Here is a 14449-nt window from a genome sequence, read left to right as displayed (position 1 = left end):
TCTATCACCTCAACAAATCTAGTACCTTTCTGACACCATACGTAGTTATTACAATATTATTGACTATATCCCTTATGTTATATTCTACATCCCCATAAATACTTTGTAACAACCAATTTGTACTTCTTCTTCTTTTTTTTTTTTTGGATTATTTTTTTGGGGAAGGAGAACAGGACTTTTATTGGGGAACAGTGTGTACTTCCAGGACTTTTTCCCAAGTCAAGTTGTTGTCCTTTTAATCTTAGTTGTGGATGGTGTCGTTCAGCTTCAAGTTGTTGTCCTTTCAGTCTTAGTTGTGGAGAGCACAGCTCAGCTCCAGGTCCAGTTGCCATTGCTAGTTGCAGGGGGCGCAGCCTACCATCCCTTGCGGGAGTCGAACCAGCAACCTTTGTGGTTGAGAGGATGCACTCCAACCAACTGAGCCATCCAGGAGCTCAGCGGCAGCTCAGCTCAAGGTGCCATGTTCAATCTTAGTTGCAGGGGGCAGAGCCCACCATCCCTTGCAGGACTCGAGGAATTGAACTGGCAACTTTGTGGTTGAGAGCCCACTGGCCCATGTGGGAATCGAACCAGCAGCCTTCGGAGTTAGGAGCACAGAGCTCTAACCGCCTGCCTGAGCCACTGGGCCGCCCCCCAATTTGTACTTCTTAATTCCTTCCTCTTTTTTCATCCACACCCCCCCAGAATCACCCTCCCATCTGTCAACCATAAAAATGTTTTCTGTATCTGAGTTTGTTTGCGTTTTGTTTGTAAATTTTGTTCTTAGATTCCACATATAAGCGAAATCACATTGCATCTGTCTTTCTCTGTCTGATATACTTCATTCAGCACAACTCCCTCCAGGTCCATCCATCAAGGTCCATAGATCTCTTAAACTATCCTCATTTTTTTTTTTTAATTCTTTTTTATTTGTGCTGTTCCAATTGGGTGTTTTCTGCTACCTTATCTTCCAAATTGCTGATTCTATCCCCTTCTTCATCTAGTCTGCTGGTGAGTCCTTCTAGTGCATTCTTCATTTCAGTCATTGCATTCTTCACTTCTGAGTGGTTCTTTTTTATGGCTTCTATGTCCTTTTTCATGCTTGCAATTTCTTTGTTGACATTCTCACTAAGTTCCTTGAATATCCTTATAACCATGTTTTTGAACTCTGTCTCTGGTAGGTTGTTTGCTTCCATTTTGTTTAGTTCATTTTTCTGCTTTATTTTTCCTGTTCTTTCATTTGGGATGCATTTCTTTGTTTTCTAATTTTGGCTGCCTCTCTGTGTTTTTTTCTATGTATTAGGTAGACCTGCTATATCCCCCGTCTTGGCAGGTGGTAGTAAGTGTCCTGGGGGACCCAGTGACACAGTCTCCCTGATCACCTGAGCCAGGTGTTGCAGGAATGTCCCTTGTGTGGGTTGTGTGCGCTCTCTTCTTGTAGTTTAGCCTTGATTGCTATTAGCACTCAGTGGGTGGAATTGACCCTCAGCCTAACTGACTGTGGGGTTTGGTCACATCCACAGCTTATGGGCTGTTGTGCTGAAGGCTTACTCCTCTGAGTGGGATTCACCCCAGTGGCCTCTGGTACCTGTTGAGTCTATCATCTGTGTGTGCCACTTCTGGGGTTAATTGGCCAGTGCTCTGCTATAGTCTGAAGCCAACCTCCAAGTATGTTGGTTCTGGGGCCTCTTGGGAGGGGCTCCAGTGCAGGCCCAGGTCAGCCACACTGCTTGTGACTGCCTGGGGACTACCTGGTCAGAGCCACCAAATGATCTGCAGTTGTTTGCTGTCTGTGCTAAACGTGGAGGTGCTTGGGAGAGGCCAGCCTGCCTACCGAGAATGGCTTCCACTAGTACCAAGCCTGGGATAACTCCCTAAAAAGCCAGGACACCCAGAAGCCTGCTGCCAACTGCTGGCTCCCTTAAGGTTCAGCCACTGATAAAGCCTCATGTGGTACTAAAGTTAAGTGAGTCAGAGTCTCAGGGAGTCATTACAGTGGGAAGAGTTGTGATCACCAGGTTAATATAGACTCTGGTTTGGTGTCAGTGCTGAGCCTGGAGTGATTCAGCAACAGTCTCAGAGCACACCAAGGTTAGTTACCACCCACCTGTGGTCATGGAATCCAATAGCTTTCCTAGAAAGAGTGAAATGTGGGAGGGGCTGGCGGCTCCCAGAGAAAGTGGCTCCAGCTATGCTCAAGTTGGATGAGGTTGGGTTACAGCTGAGTCAGCAGGGCAGAGCTGTGGAGCTCACCAGGCCAATCAGATTGAGATTTGGCCTGTGGGGCTGAGCTCAACATAGAAAAGTTGGCACTTGCTTGCCAGCTGCATGGGAGAAGGACCTCTCAAAGGGAAAATGCTGATTGTCGTCCAGTCCTCCCCCTGGAGCCACACTCTTCAGTCTTTCCCCAGTATGTCTCCGAGGCCCCTGACACACCGTCCCTCTGGAGCCCAAGGTGAGTGCCTGTGAGCGAGTGCGTCTGAGCGCCGGCCATTTAAGAGGACGTCTGAGTTTCCCACAGGCTTCTGGCCCACCTGAATGGTTGAAATTCCCACAGCTTTTCACAGCCAGATGCTGTGGGAGCTCCTCTTCACAAGACAGATACTCTGGGCTGGGGAGCCTTGTCTGGGGAGCAGGGGTCCTTTGCTTCTCCAGGGGCAGTCTCCATTGCCAAAGTATCCCTCCTGATTTTCAGCCACTACAGGGAGGTTTGGGGCCTGTTCCACATCTCTGCCCCTCCTACCAGTTTCGACGTGGCTTCTTCTTTACATATTTAGTTATAGGACTTTTGTTTGACTAGACTTCAGTTGGTTCTCTAGGTTGATTGTTCTGCAATTTAATTGTAATTTTAATGTGTTCATGGAAGGATGCAGGCATAGTTTTTATCTACTCTGCCATATTGGTTTTCTCCCCTGCAATGGCTCATAGCTGTGGACTTTGGGAGTCCTTTTCTTTCTTGTTTTTAAAGAAGATAAAGTCCAGTGTTATAAACTTGTGTCCCTCCCAAATTTACATTTTGAAGCACTAAAAAACCAATAGGACTATATTTGGAAATAAGGCCTTTAAGAGATAATTAAGGTTAAATGTGGTCATAAGAATGGGGCCCTAATTAAATAAGACTAGTGTCTTTATGAGAGGAGAAAGAGATACGTGGGGCTGGGGGGCAGCCACACAGAGAAAAGGCCATATGAGGACACACTGAGAAAGAGGTCCCTCTGCAAGACAAAAATAAAGGCCTCAAGAGAAACTAAACCTTCCGGCACATTGGTCTTGAACTTCTAGCATCCAGAACTGTGAGAAAATAAGGTTCTCTTATAAGGCATCCAGTCTATTGTATTTTGTTATGGCAGCCCTAGCTGACTAATACACCCAGTCAGACTTTTGGTAATGGGGCAATTGTATCTTCTGAAGTCAAATACCACAGGAAAGATGCCCCAAGTGACATATAGGCTGCTTTTAAAGAAGCATTATAAAATCCTGATTTTCCAGTGAAGTCTTGCTTGGTCATTTTCAGTTTTTATTTTCCTTCTTCACGTAATACAGTAATTATCTCAACTGTGTAGAGAACATTATATCAGGAGAGGTAGACTGAGTCCGTGTGCCACTATGAGAATGCCACCACCAACAAATCACGAAATAAATTGCTTTATTTGTAGTGAAGAGACAGAAGGGCTTCAATATGTGAAAGTGAATACTTAGGAGAAAATAATCCAAGATATACTTGGAGAGGTTGATGGAATCGCATCATTAATAATCAAAGAAATACGTATAGAAGAACTTTTAGACCACTCCCTGAAGCTGTTGATGTTTGTGCTTCTGTGTAGAAAAGATAATTTGGGTCATTAAAATAAAAGTGCTTTTTAGGGGAAAAAAGTAATCTTCATATGATTCTTGCACATGATTGTTCTACATTCCCAAATTGAATATCTTGCATAATTCGAAGATTGATTTTAGGAGTTTGAGAAACTATGGAAAAGGGCAGCTTAAGTAATGCAAGTAATTTGAAATCATGAAGGTGGTATTATGAGGATAGTGTAAAGGATTAGTACCTTTCAATCTTGAACGGTAAAGAGAAAGAAAATAATTAGAATCTACTTGTATGCTGTCATTAAGGACAGAAGATGGGAAGTAGACTTGTTCGTAAGATCAGATCCAATAGATACAATGGATATTCCTTGAAACTTAAAGGATTTTAATCACACTGTAATACTTACTTGAAGAACATCAAAGGTATTTTTTTTTGATATGGCGAATATAAACATTTTCTCTCCACTAAAGTTAGATTAATTGCCTCTAACTTAATAATATAGTATATCAATAGCTATGTTGTTTCCTATTAATTCATGGATCTCAGTAGAAAATACAGCAATTGGAATGGAAAACCCAAATATCTCTCTCCTTTTAACATATGTAATAATAAACAATGACACCTGTATCACTGATAGACTGTGTATTTACATAGTAATGCTTACGTTTTTCTAAAAAACTTGTTTATTAGGGTTTAAGTCATTATTTTTTTAAAAACTGCAATATACTGTGGTTGTGATAAAGCTCAGAACTTTTGTTCCAATGTAGTTGAACAAAATGATCCAAGTGAAAAAAACAAAAAAAAGAAGTCTACCAATTAGGACCTGATTATCAACTATGGAATCTCATGGAAAATTGTTCTTTATGATTCTTAGTTAATACACACAAAGAAGTGAGACATTCTAATTAAGACCTATGATAGAGATAGAGGCAACATTTTCAAACCTAAAGGACTAGAGAACTTTATTTGAAGAGAGACTGGGAATATATCCAAGAGGCATAATGAAGTCGTACTACTACTTCTGTTGATGTTTTAATCCCCATGGCTTCTATTGTTTTATCTATTTCATACTGAGATATAATAAAATCTTATTTTTCCATACACCGGTAATCAATTACCTGATTGAAGTAATTGTTGGTTAGAACATTCTAAAAAAAGTGAGTTTATTGTTTAAAATATCAAAATTATTTTACCTTAGAAGATTCTTTTCTTTCTGAGGGATATTTTAAACAATATGAATAAAATTTTTCTAGCCAGTATATATTTAAATGTATGTAAAAAATCTCCATTATGACCTGTACTCTAGCTTTCATTTTAAAACTTATTTCAACACACTCTGATTTAATTGAAGATTTCAGCAACATTGTAAACAAGTGCTCTATTTGTTAGTCCACAGGTTTACAACTATATTTTATTGTATTTTTCTTCTTCCTTTCTTAATGTAGAATGCCTCTTTAATATCCCAGATTAAGAAAGATTCATGTTTTTAAATATAATGTCAAATGTAGTCACATGACTCACAGTATACGAATTACATTTATTGTCTAGGATACTTCAAATTTCTTAGTTTGTTTTTTATTTTAAAATAATAAAGTACTTTTAAAGTACTATAACTGGTACAAAGGGAAAAAATAACTTACAATGTGTCTAGGCTGTGTGTTCGGATAAAAATCGAGGGGGAACAACTTTGTTGGGTGATAGCAGTCAAGGAAATATGAGTCTCTAGGATATAAAATTCTTCTTCAAAGCAGGAATATGTGACACTTTCAAAAGTATGGATCAAACTTTTTATCAATTGAACTTTACTTCTAGAGGCAGTTAATCTTAGGATACACTTTTAAAATCATAGATAAAGATGGTAAAGCAAACATCTAAATTCTAGGCTAGATATCAGTGCCTTTATAACTTGTTTCATGACATTATAGTACTTTGAAATTCAAAGATTGTAAGAGCATAAAAATAAAGGAAGATTCTCATCACATGAATAAGTTAGAAGAATCAGAAATATGTTCTAGAATATTGAGTATTTGTTTAGGCCACATTTTATACGTGTGCATGGGTCAAAACCAATCTGAAATGAGGCGCATACTGTTTTTACAGTTATAAAGATTTTGAAGTGAATACTATCTCATTTTAATAGATAGCTTAGAGAAAAGCAGGTGGAAAGAAGATACAAATATTGCCTTACATATTTTTCTTGCATATCCCTCAGTCCTTTTAAGAGCTTCCAATTTTCTGGAGATATTTCAGAGTTAACAGATTTGTTTTAGAAAAAAAAAATATGGCATATAGTTACACAATCTTCTGCAGAGGCAACAACAATCTTTTGCAAATAAATCTTTTCTTATTAGTGTGTCAGCAGCTTTGACTTTTGCCAAGTTAATCATTTAGCCAGCTGAAATCTAGCATGTTTGTTTTACTGGTTTTGGCCTTGTCAGCAGAAATGTTAAGTAAAAGTAGTTTTCTTAATAAAACCATTTTTTGTCCCTTTTACGTTATTTAATGGGAATAAATTCCTGTATAGATTACTTTTCTTAGGAAAATTCCTTTTTTAAAAAAGTGTATGTGATCTAGAGGATGTTTAATTTATTAAGATTTCTTATCTTATAAACTGAATCACCTCTCAGCAAATCTTCAAAATTGGTATGGTTCATTCGTTGCAGTTAATTTGATGACCTCATTTTTTCATATTCTTTTATATACCTTGTGTCAGGTGCTGCATTATCTTCTCAGACTGATCAAACAAAAGGCATTCTTGAAGAGTTTTACTTATGAAGTACAATAACACCTCCTAACTTCTCTTTGTCATAGTCATCAATGCAATTAATTAATTCTATGTACTAGAGTTCACATGACAAAGAAAAATAATTTGGATAAATTAATAATGCTAAAATTCAATATATAAACTCTTATACACTGCTGGTGAGGGTGGGTACAAATTGTAGGTGCTTTCTGGAATACAATCTGACAATATATTTTCAAACCTTTAAATATTATGAATACTTTGATCCAGTAATTAACTTTGTAGAGCTCTATCCCAAGGAAATAATCAGAGATATATTTTACGTTATGCACAAAAATGTGTACCTCATGTTATCCTAAAAGTGAAAAAGAAAAGAAACAACTTGAGTGTCCAGCTACGAGGAGTGGTTATGTAAATTACATAAGAAAAATCATGTGGTAGAATAATATGAGGTAATTAAGAACATGAAAATGTCTGCTTTCAGCAATTTGGTGGACTATGTACTGTGAACTGCCTCCCTCTACAAATCAAGTAGATCTTTAATAAACCATTCCTGTTCATCTATTTGTGAACTCTCAAGAAGTTAGGGAAATCTGTACAGGATCACCATCCTCACACACACCTACACATAAACTATGTATGTGGTGGGACCTCAAGGGACAATGGAAATATCAGCACTGCAACAGGACCATCTGCAAGTGGCAGAATTAAGTCTGAGATTTTTACAATAAGTCTATGATTTTCAAAGGACGCTAAAGTGGTCCCAGGTTGGCACTACCCTAGATTCCCATCACAAGCAAATAAAAATCTTTTCTAGAATAGAAAATCCCCAACATAGACCTTTAGGATTCCTATGATTATGGTAAAGAAACAATGAGACAGCAAGCAAAGATCCTTAACAAACAAGGAGTAAACCACCATGCTTGAGAGACAGCAGTAACAATTACTAGATAAGTGCCTATTTAGTCCATATATTTAAAAATCAAATGCAGAATATTGGATATCAAATACACACACACACACACACACACACACACACACACACACACAAGTATATTTAAATAACTAAAATTAGAAAATGTGATTATTTTTTAAACACAAAGCTAATTAGAAGATCAATCAAATATTAATCAATGAATTTAAAAATGCATACTTTTTGAAATAAAAAATTAATGGATGAGTAAAGTAGTTACAAGGGAAGATAAACAGGAAAATGAAGCTGAATTAACCAAACAGATGAGGAGATGAAAAGTGACATGTAAAAGATGTTGAGAAGCTATAATGCACGTCTAAAATCATTATCCCAAAGAAGATTGTATTAGGTATCTAGTACCACGTAATACATTATCCCCAAATATAACCACTTGAAACAACAAATATTAGCTGTGTTACTGGCTCGGGTGTCTTACAAGTTTGTGGTCAGACTGTTGGCCTGTTGGGCAGGACTGCAGACCGGAGGATTAAGTGGGAGGATCTGGAAATTCCTCTTTCAAGCTCACTCACAAGTCTTTTGACAGGAGGCTAGAGTTTCTCACCATTTAGGTTTCTCTATATAGACTGAGAGATAAAAGGGAATGAGAGGGAGAAAGGGGGAGGAGGGAGCAGGGCTGTAATACATCACCACAAATTTAGTGACATAAACCAACAGAAATATATTGTTGTATAGTTGTAAAGGTCAAAAATCCTAAAATCAAGATATTGGCAGTTGTTCCTTCTGAGCCTCTAGCGGATAATCCATTTCTTTGCTTTTTCCCAGCTTCGAAAGGTTAACTGCATTCCTTGTACATGATCCCTTCTTGTCACTCCAGCCTCTGCTTTGCTCAGAAACTCCCTTTCCATCTCTAACTCTCTACCTCCTTCTTATAAGAACACTGGTGGTCCATCACATAGCGCACACCTGCATAATCCAGGGTAATCTTCCCATTTTAAGATACTTAATTTGAACTGTAAAGTCCTTTTTGCCATGTAAGCCAATATATTCACAGATTTCAGGCGTTAAGACCTGAACATTTTTGTGGGGCAGCATGAGTATGTCTATCACATCCCTCATCTGTTAAATGAGGGGAGTAATGATGTTTACTTCCTAGGGTTGTTAGGATGATTTACATGAGTTTAATTTTCTTTCTTTTTTTTTGTACTCAGAATATGAGCTAGCCCAGATTAAATTCTATAAAACTGTTTAATGAATAAAATAAAGAACTGCGTGATCTGATTCTTATTGTTTAATTATTTTGGGTTTGGGTTCTCTTCCACTTTTTACCTATATGCATGCATAGTTACTTTTGATTACCAGACAGTACACATAAAATCTATAGAAATAAATTGAATTGCTAGATACTATTCTCTTCTCCAGAGAAGATTTGTGTTTCCTATCAGCTGGCGGGCCAGCTTAAAATCACCGGCCATCCTGAAGTAATTTGCTTCAATCAGGGAGTAAGACTATTTTAATATAGGCCTCAGACCTCATGAAGATCGCAGAGTATTCTCCAGAGGTTCTCTATTTCTGAGTTTACGCTCCAACCTTTGTCTTTCCCAACTGTCTGTTGAAAGCACTGCTCAATTAGGTGGCCTCTCAGCCTTCTCCAGAATGTTCAGGTTAAAAGAAACCACAGACAACAGACTTACCTCTCCTAATTTTCTTCTAAATCTTTGTTTTATAATTCTTTACTACTTTGACAATTTTCTGATGCTTTTTATAAATATACACTATATTCTGTTTTTCGTCAGCCATTATCAATAGCCAAAACTGAGCAATTGGATTTTGTTTCTAAGTCATGTGCTCTTTAGAAAATAGCAACACAAGAAATAGTTCTCACATTGCCAGCACCCTGATAGAAACCGAGTGTCAGATTGTGGGAAACTGGGTGATTGTGTGACCTAAGCCACTGAGTCATAAAGCAAGGAAGCCTAGAAGCATACTTTCATCAAGCGAAATGCTATATATCTGGCCATGCTGAGCAGATCCTGAAGGCACAAAGAGAGAATCATAATTATGCCAATTACAGCAGTTTCCAATTGTTAAAATTTAAAACCTCTTATATACCCTTCTATAGGATAATTCATAAGGAAATTTTTATATCAAATACAGTGGAATATGATGAAGCTAAAATACATGAACTGGAATTTCTTGTATCTACCTGAATGTGCTTTAAATTATAAAGCTATGACTAAAGCAAATCTGTACAAATATTTAAAAAAAATTTAAATCCATGAAGCAAACATGGGCAATTTATAAGATTAGAAAAAGTTGGATTGTTGTACAGTGGTACTTGCTAGAATATTCTCTAATCTTTTCTGTATACTTGAATTATTTTAGAATACAAAATAAAACTTTTATTTTAAAAAAAACCTCCTTAGAAAAATGTAAGTCCATATAGTGCTATTTATGTACTTTTATATTACTAATTGTGCTAAATTTTGTGTTTGCCTCATCCCAAACCACTCTCTGTGGTTCTCTAGCACACTCTGCCCTAGGAGGCTGAGCTTTGTGGGCTTCACGTTTCCCTCGCTGATTGTCTCTGGTTGGATCAATCCAATGGGAACCACTGGCACATTATAGCAGAATGGAGTAAGAGACCATAGTATTTTTTCTCTGTTCCTTTTTTTCTCCTTTATGGGGTTTCTGGCAGTATCTGTATGCCAGCTGGCCACTCATCCAAAGTTCCAGTTCTCAGTGGGCTCTGAAAATGTTCTTCTTGTCTTTCAGGCCTAAGAGTGGTAGTGGTTTTGCATTGCTGCTCTGAGTGTCTCACCATTCCTTATTTATTTCCCTATCCCTGCCCACTCCTCTGGAGTTCCTTTATAAGTCTGCTCATTGAAATCTTTGGGTTTTCCTAATGATACCTTGGCTAATGCACTAATGAAATGAGAAAGAAAAATAATACACTACAACAATACTTTAGCTTCCTTTGAAAATACCATTAAAATAGTATTATATGCAAATGTAAGTTTCAAAATATTTAATGATTATTTTGGAAGGGACAGTTGTAATAGATATTATGGTCAATCTAATGGTCAGGTTTTAATATGATTACAGTAATATGAAATATTAAAATGTTGCAGTCATATTCTAATTCATTTTTCAAAGATTATTCATATATCAATATAAAAGTAATATATCTAATTATAAGCCCAATGGTTTTTGAGATTGAAGGTAACTATACTCCTTTAGCAAAACTGGTTAATCTGTTCTCTTACTTCAGTGTGCTTATCTATTAAAGGCAGACTAATTAGCTAATTCACTAATGAGGTTCCTATATCAATTGTAAAGAAAAAAAACCTCCCCTTAGCAAACTTGTTATTAAAATAGTAAATCGGGCTAGAGCTCAGCTTGGCAAAATTCTGCAATCCATACTTGAGAAATGTAAGCATATTTCCCTTTATTGCCTGCAATACGGACTTGTAATAACAGAATCTTGGTTCAAACAAATAATTAGAGTTGATGATAAAAGGGTAAAACAGAACCCTAATTAATGACTTTGCTAATGGCTGTTGCTTATTTAAAGCATAAATACAAGTTCGTTGTGAGCCTTTTCATACTTACTAACATATGGAATAATTAACAATTCATTGACTCAGCCTTAAGGCACTCTGTGATGATGTGTGACTGTACCTTTAAGGTGCTACTAAGGATGATTTTGCTTGTCTGCTCTGCATTTCTGCTGGATATTCTGCTGTAATTTTCCATCGTAGACTGGGCATTCCACTCCTACAAACTCTGTTGAAGGAAGTGACTGCAGGTAGTTTTGTAACTGCAGATCGCCTGGCATCACAATAGAAGAGAATTGCACAGGGATGAACGAGCATCATCTAACTGCTTGCCTATGAGCAGAGCTTTTGCATAGTATAGGATGGTAACTGCTAGACCAAGTCAGATCCTCTCATTTTGTCTTTGAATTCAAAACATGCAACGTGTTTTAAAGGCTTAGAGGCTAGAGAACATGGCCCCTTTGAAGAGCTGAAATAAGCTTACTGGGGTTATAGAAATGGCTAAAAATGAGGCTGGAGATAGAGTCATGGCTTATGTATTGGAAGGTTTGTAAAACATTCTAAGGATTCTGATCTTTATCATACAGGTTATTGGGAACCTTTGCGGATATGAAGTCAGGAAGTAATGTGATCAGATTTACATTCCTCCTTTTCTCTGGGTTACTCTTACATTAAACCTTGATTGATTTGAGCATGCGTCTCTTATATAACCTGGAAGATGCAAGCTAACTCCCTTCTTATTTTTATGATCACAAGCTTAGAGGGTAACTTTATTCTGTGCTCTTAGTGTACATTTTCTGTACTAGCCACCTGAGCTTTTTACTTTTTCTCTAGAGTAGATGTTTTAAACTCAATTTCTACTTCTATTAGAAATGTTGCTGTTTTTACTATCCTTGCTCAACATTTTCCAATCCATATCATTTCTGGTAGACCATGTTTTACCACTACTTATAATTTACATTGACAGGCTTTTAGTTCTCAAATGATATTCAGGCTCAGAAGTTTGTATCTTGGCTCTGCCTATTGCTAACTAGAAGACTTGGCACCATCTCATCTAATTCCCAATGTCTGAATTTCTTTTTTCTGTTGTGGAAGAGGAAGACATTTTCCTCTATCTTCCTAGGTTTTCCTGCTGGTCTAATAATGAAATCAACATGAGATAGATTAACAAGAGAAAATAACCAAATTTAATTATATACTCATACAGATGATATTTAGAGATCTGGAACTGAATGAGATCACCTGGGAAGTGAGTGTTAATAGAGAAGTTTCAGGACTGAGCCGTGGGAGATGCCAATGTTTGGATGTTGGAAAGATGAAAAGGAACAAACTCTGATAAGGATGAACCAATGAAATAGGAGGAGACCTGAGAGATGGTGACTTGGAAGCTAAGCAAAGAAGGTGCTTCAATGAGTGGGAAATACGTTGAATAACATAAGCATAGGGAAATGACCACTGGATTTTACAACATAGTTGTATAACTTTGACTACACAGGTTGATAGCTTTTATATAGTGCCTGCAGTGGAGTTTATATTAGGATTTAGATCCTGATTGGAGCAGATTCAAGACATAATTAGAGGAACAAATGTTTAGAACCTTTGTAAAGGAGTTTTGCTGTTAAGAGGAATAGAGATTGGAGGGTGTGGTTGGAGGGGACATATGAGGTCATAAAGATTTTTAGAGATGGGAGATGCTATAGTATGTTATGTGGTGATGGAATGATATGATTGATGGTGAAAAATTGATGATGATGATGATGATGATGATGATGATAACGAGAGAGAGAATTGTATAATATCCCTGACTAGGTGAGAGGGAATGGACTGAGACAGGCATACAGACAGTTCAGGGAGCTAGTCAGATTGTGGATACCAGGGATCTATAAAAAAAGTCATGTGAACAAAGATAGAAACATAAGTGCAGAGACAGAATCAATACTGCAATAGCTGGGGCAGCTTTCTGTCTTTGACACAGAAGCTTCTGTGGAATGGAATACAGCAAATTGGGAGGCCCAGAAGAGAAGGCAGCGTGGAGTATTTGATTATAGTCAGGAATGCATGGGCAGGAAGTGAGGTGCTTTCTGGATTCTTGCTGCCATGCTGATAATGCACCAACACTCTCTTAGTCAGGTTGCACCTTTTTTCACTCTTAGAATTTATTACCTATTTGTAAGTTTCCTGAGAGCAGAGAAGATGCCTTATATCACTTTATATCCTCCTATAGCTCCTACAGCTCTTTGTACACAGTGGCTGCCACATAAATGTTTGTAAAATTGAGGAATACTTCTCAGTACTAAAAATGAGTTTATACTGGGCTGAAGTAACACATTGAAAAGAGGAAAATTGAGGCTTCAGTCATCAGCAACCCATGTGACTGAGTTTTTTTCAATTAACTGGATTTGACTACATTGACAAGCTTAGCTATTTAGAGATGGAAATAAGGCTTCATGGACAGCGGTGAATGACCTTTTCCAGGTCCCCCAAATATTTGCCAAAGACTATTTGGAGGCTTTCTTCCCAGCTTCTTTGTTTCGGTGAAAATAATATTCTCTTACTGCTAAGTAACAGAACATTTCTATATTATTTTAGTAAATCAGGCCACTCACTATTATTTCCGTTATTTTTGTTTACAACATTCGAAATTGGGTTGGAAGAGGGAGAGAAGTAAAATGTAAAGCAAAGAGTTTGTGAAGGGAGATGATGCCCAGGTATGAGCTTTCTCAGCTCTGAGATTTGGGGCAAGACCTTTATGTTTCTAAACTTCAGAGTCCTCTGTGATAAATTATAATAATACCTGCTCTGCAGACATTGCAGATTACTGTGAAGAACAGATGAAAATGCCTGGACAAAGATGAAGTAGATACTTCTTTGCTGGGGTACATGGACAAGTTGCAGGATGTTCAGGAATCTCCTGAAATTGAATGCGAAATGTATGCCTTGTTGCATTTCCTCCCTAGATTCTCAAAGGTGTGCCATCAGATGCTCAAAGGGTTTTGTGACAACATGGCTGAAAGGCAATGCCAGAGGTAGTAGAATTGAGATTACTCATATGTATATATGGGAACCCCACATAGATGGGAGGCTCGGAGAAAGAAAGACAAAATGAGGTACATATGACATTCTGAGCTAAGGATGAGGTAAGACACCTTGGGGCTTCAGGAAAAGAAAGTCATTCACAGGATGGTAAAAAGAGCAGATGTTCAGTTTTAGAAGTTTGCCTTGCCCTTATAGATAGGTCATAAAATGTTATTTCTGGTGATAACTCATTATGGGAAAGACCCCGTAATTTAAATTCTTTAAGGGATAGGTAAAAGTTTATTGTGAGCCTGCAGGGTCTGAATTACCATTATCTCAAAATAATCCACAGAGGCAAATATTGAGGTGACATCTTCTGAACCCTTACACTGTAAAGGGATATTTTGTTTATTATA

Source organism: Rhinolophus sinicus, chromosome 1 (assembly GCF_057876585.1).
Source record: "Rhinolophus sinicus isolate RSI-liver-muscle chromosome 1, RSI-T2T, whole genome shotgun sequence".
NCBI lineage: Eukaryota > Metazoa > Chordata > Mammalia > Chiroptera > Rhinolophidae > Rhinolophus > Rhinolophus sinicus.
This window is presented reverse-complemented; position numbering follows the sequence as displayed.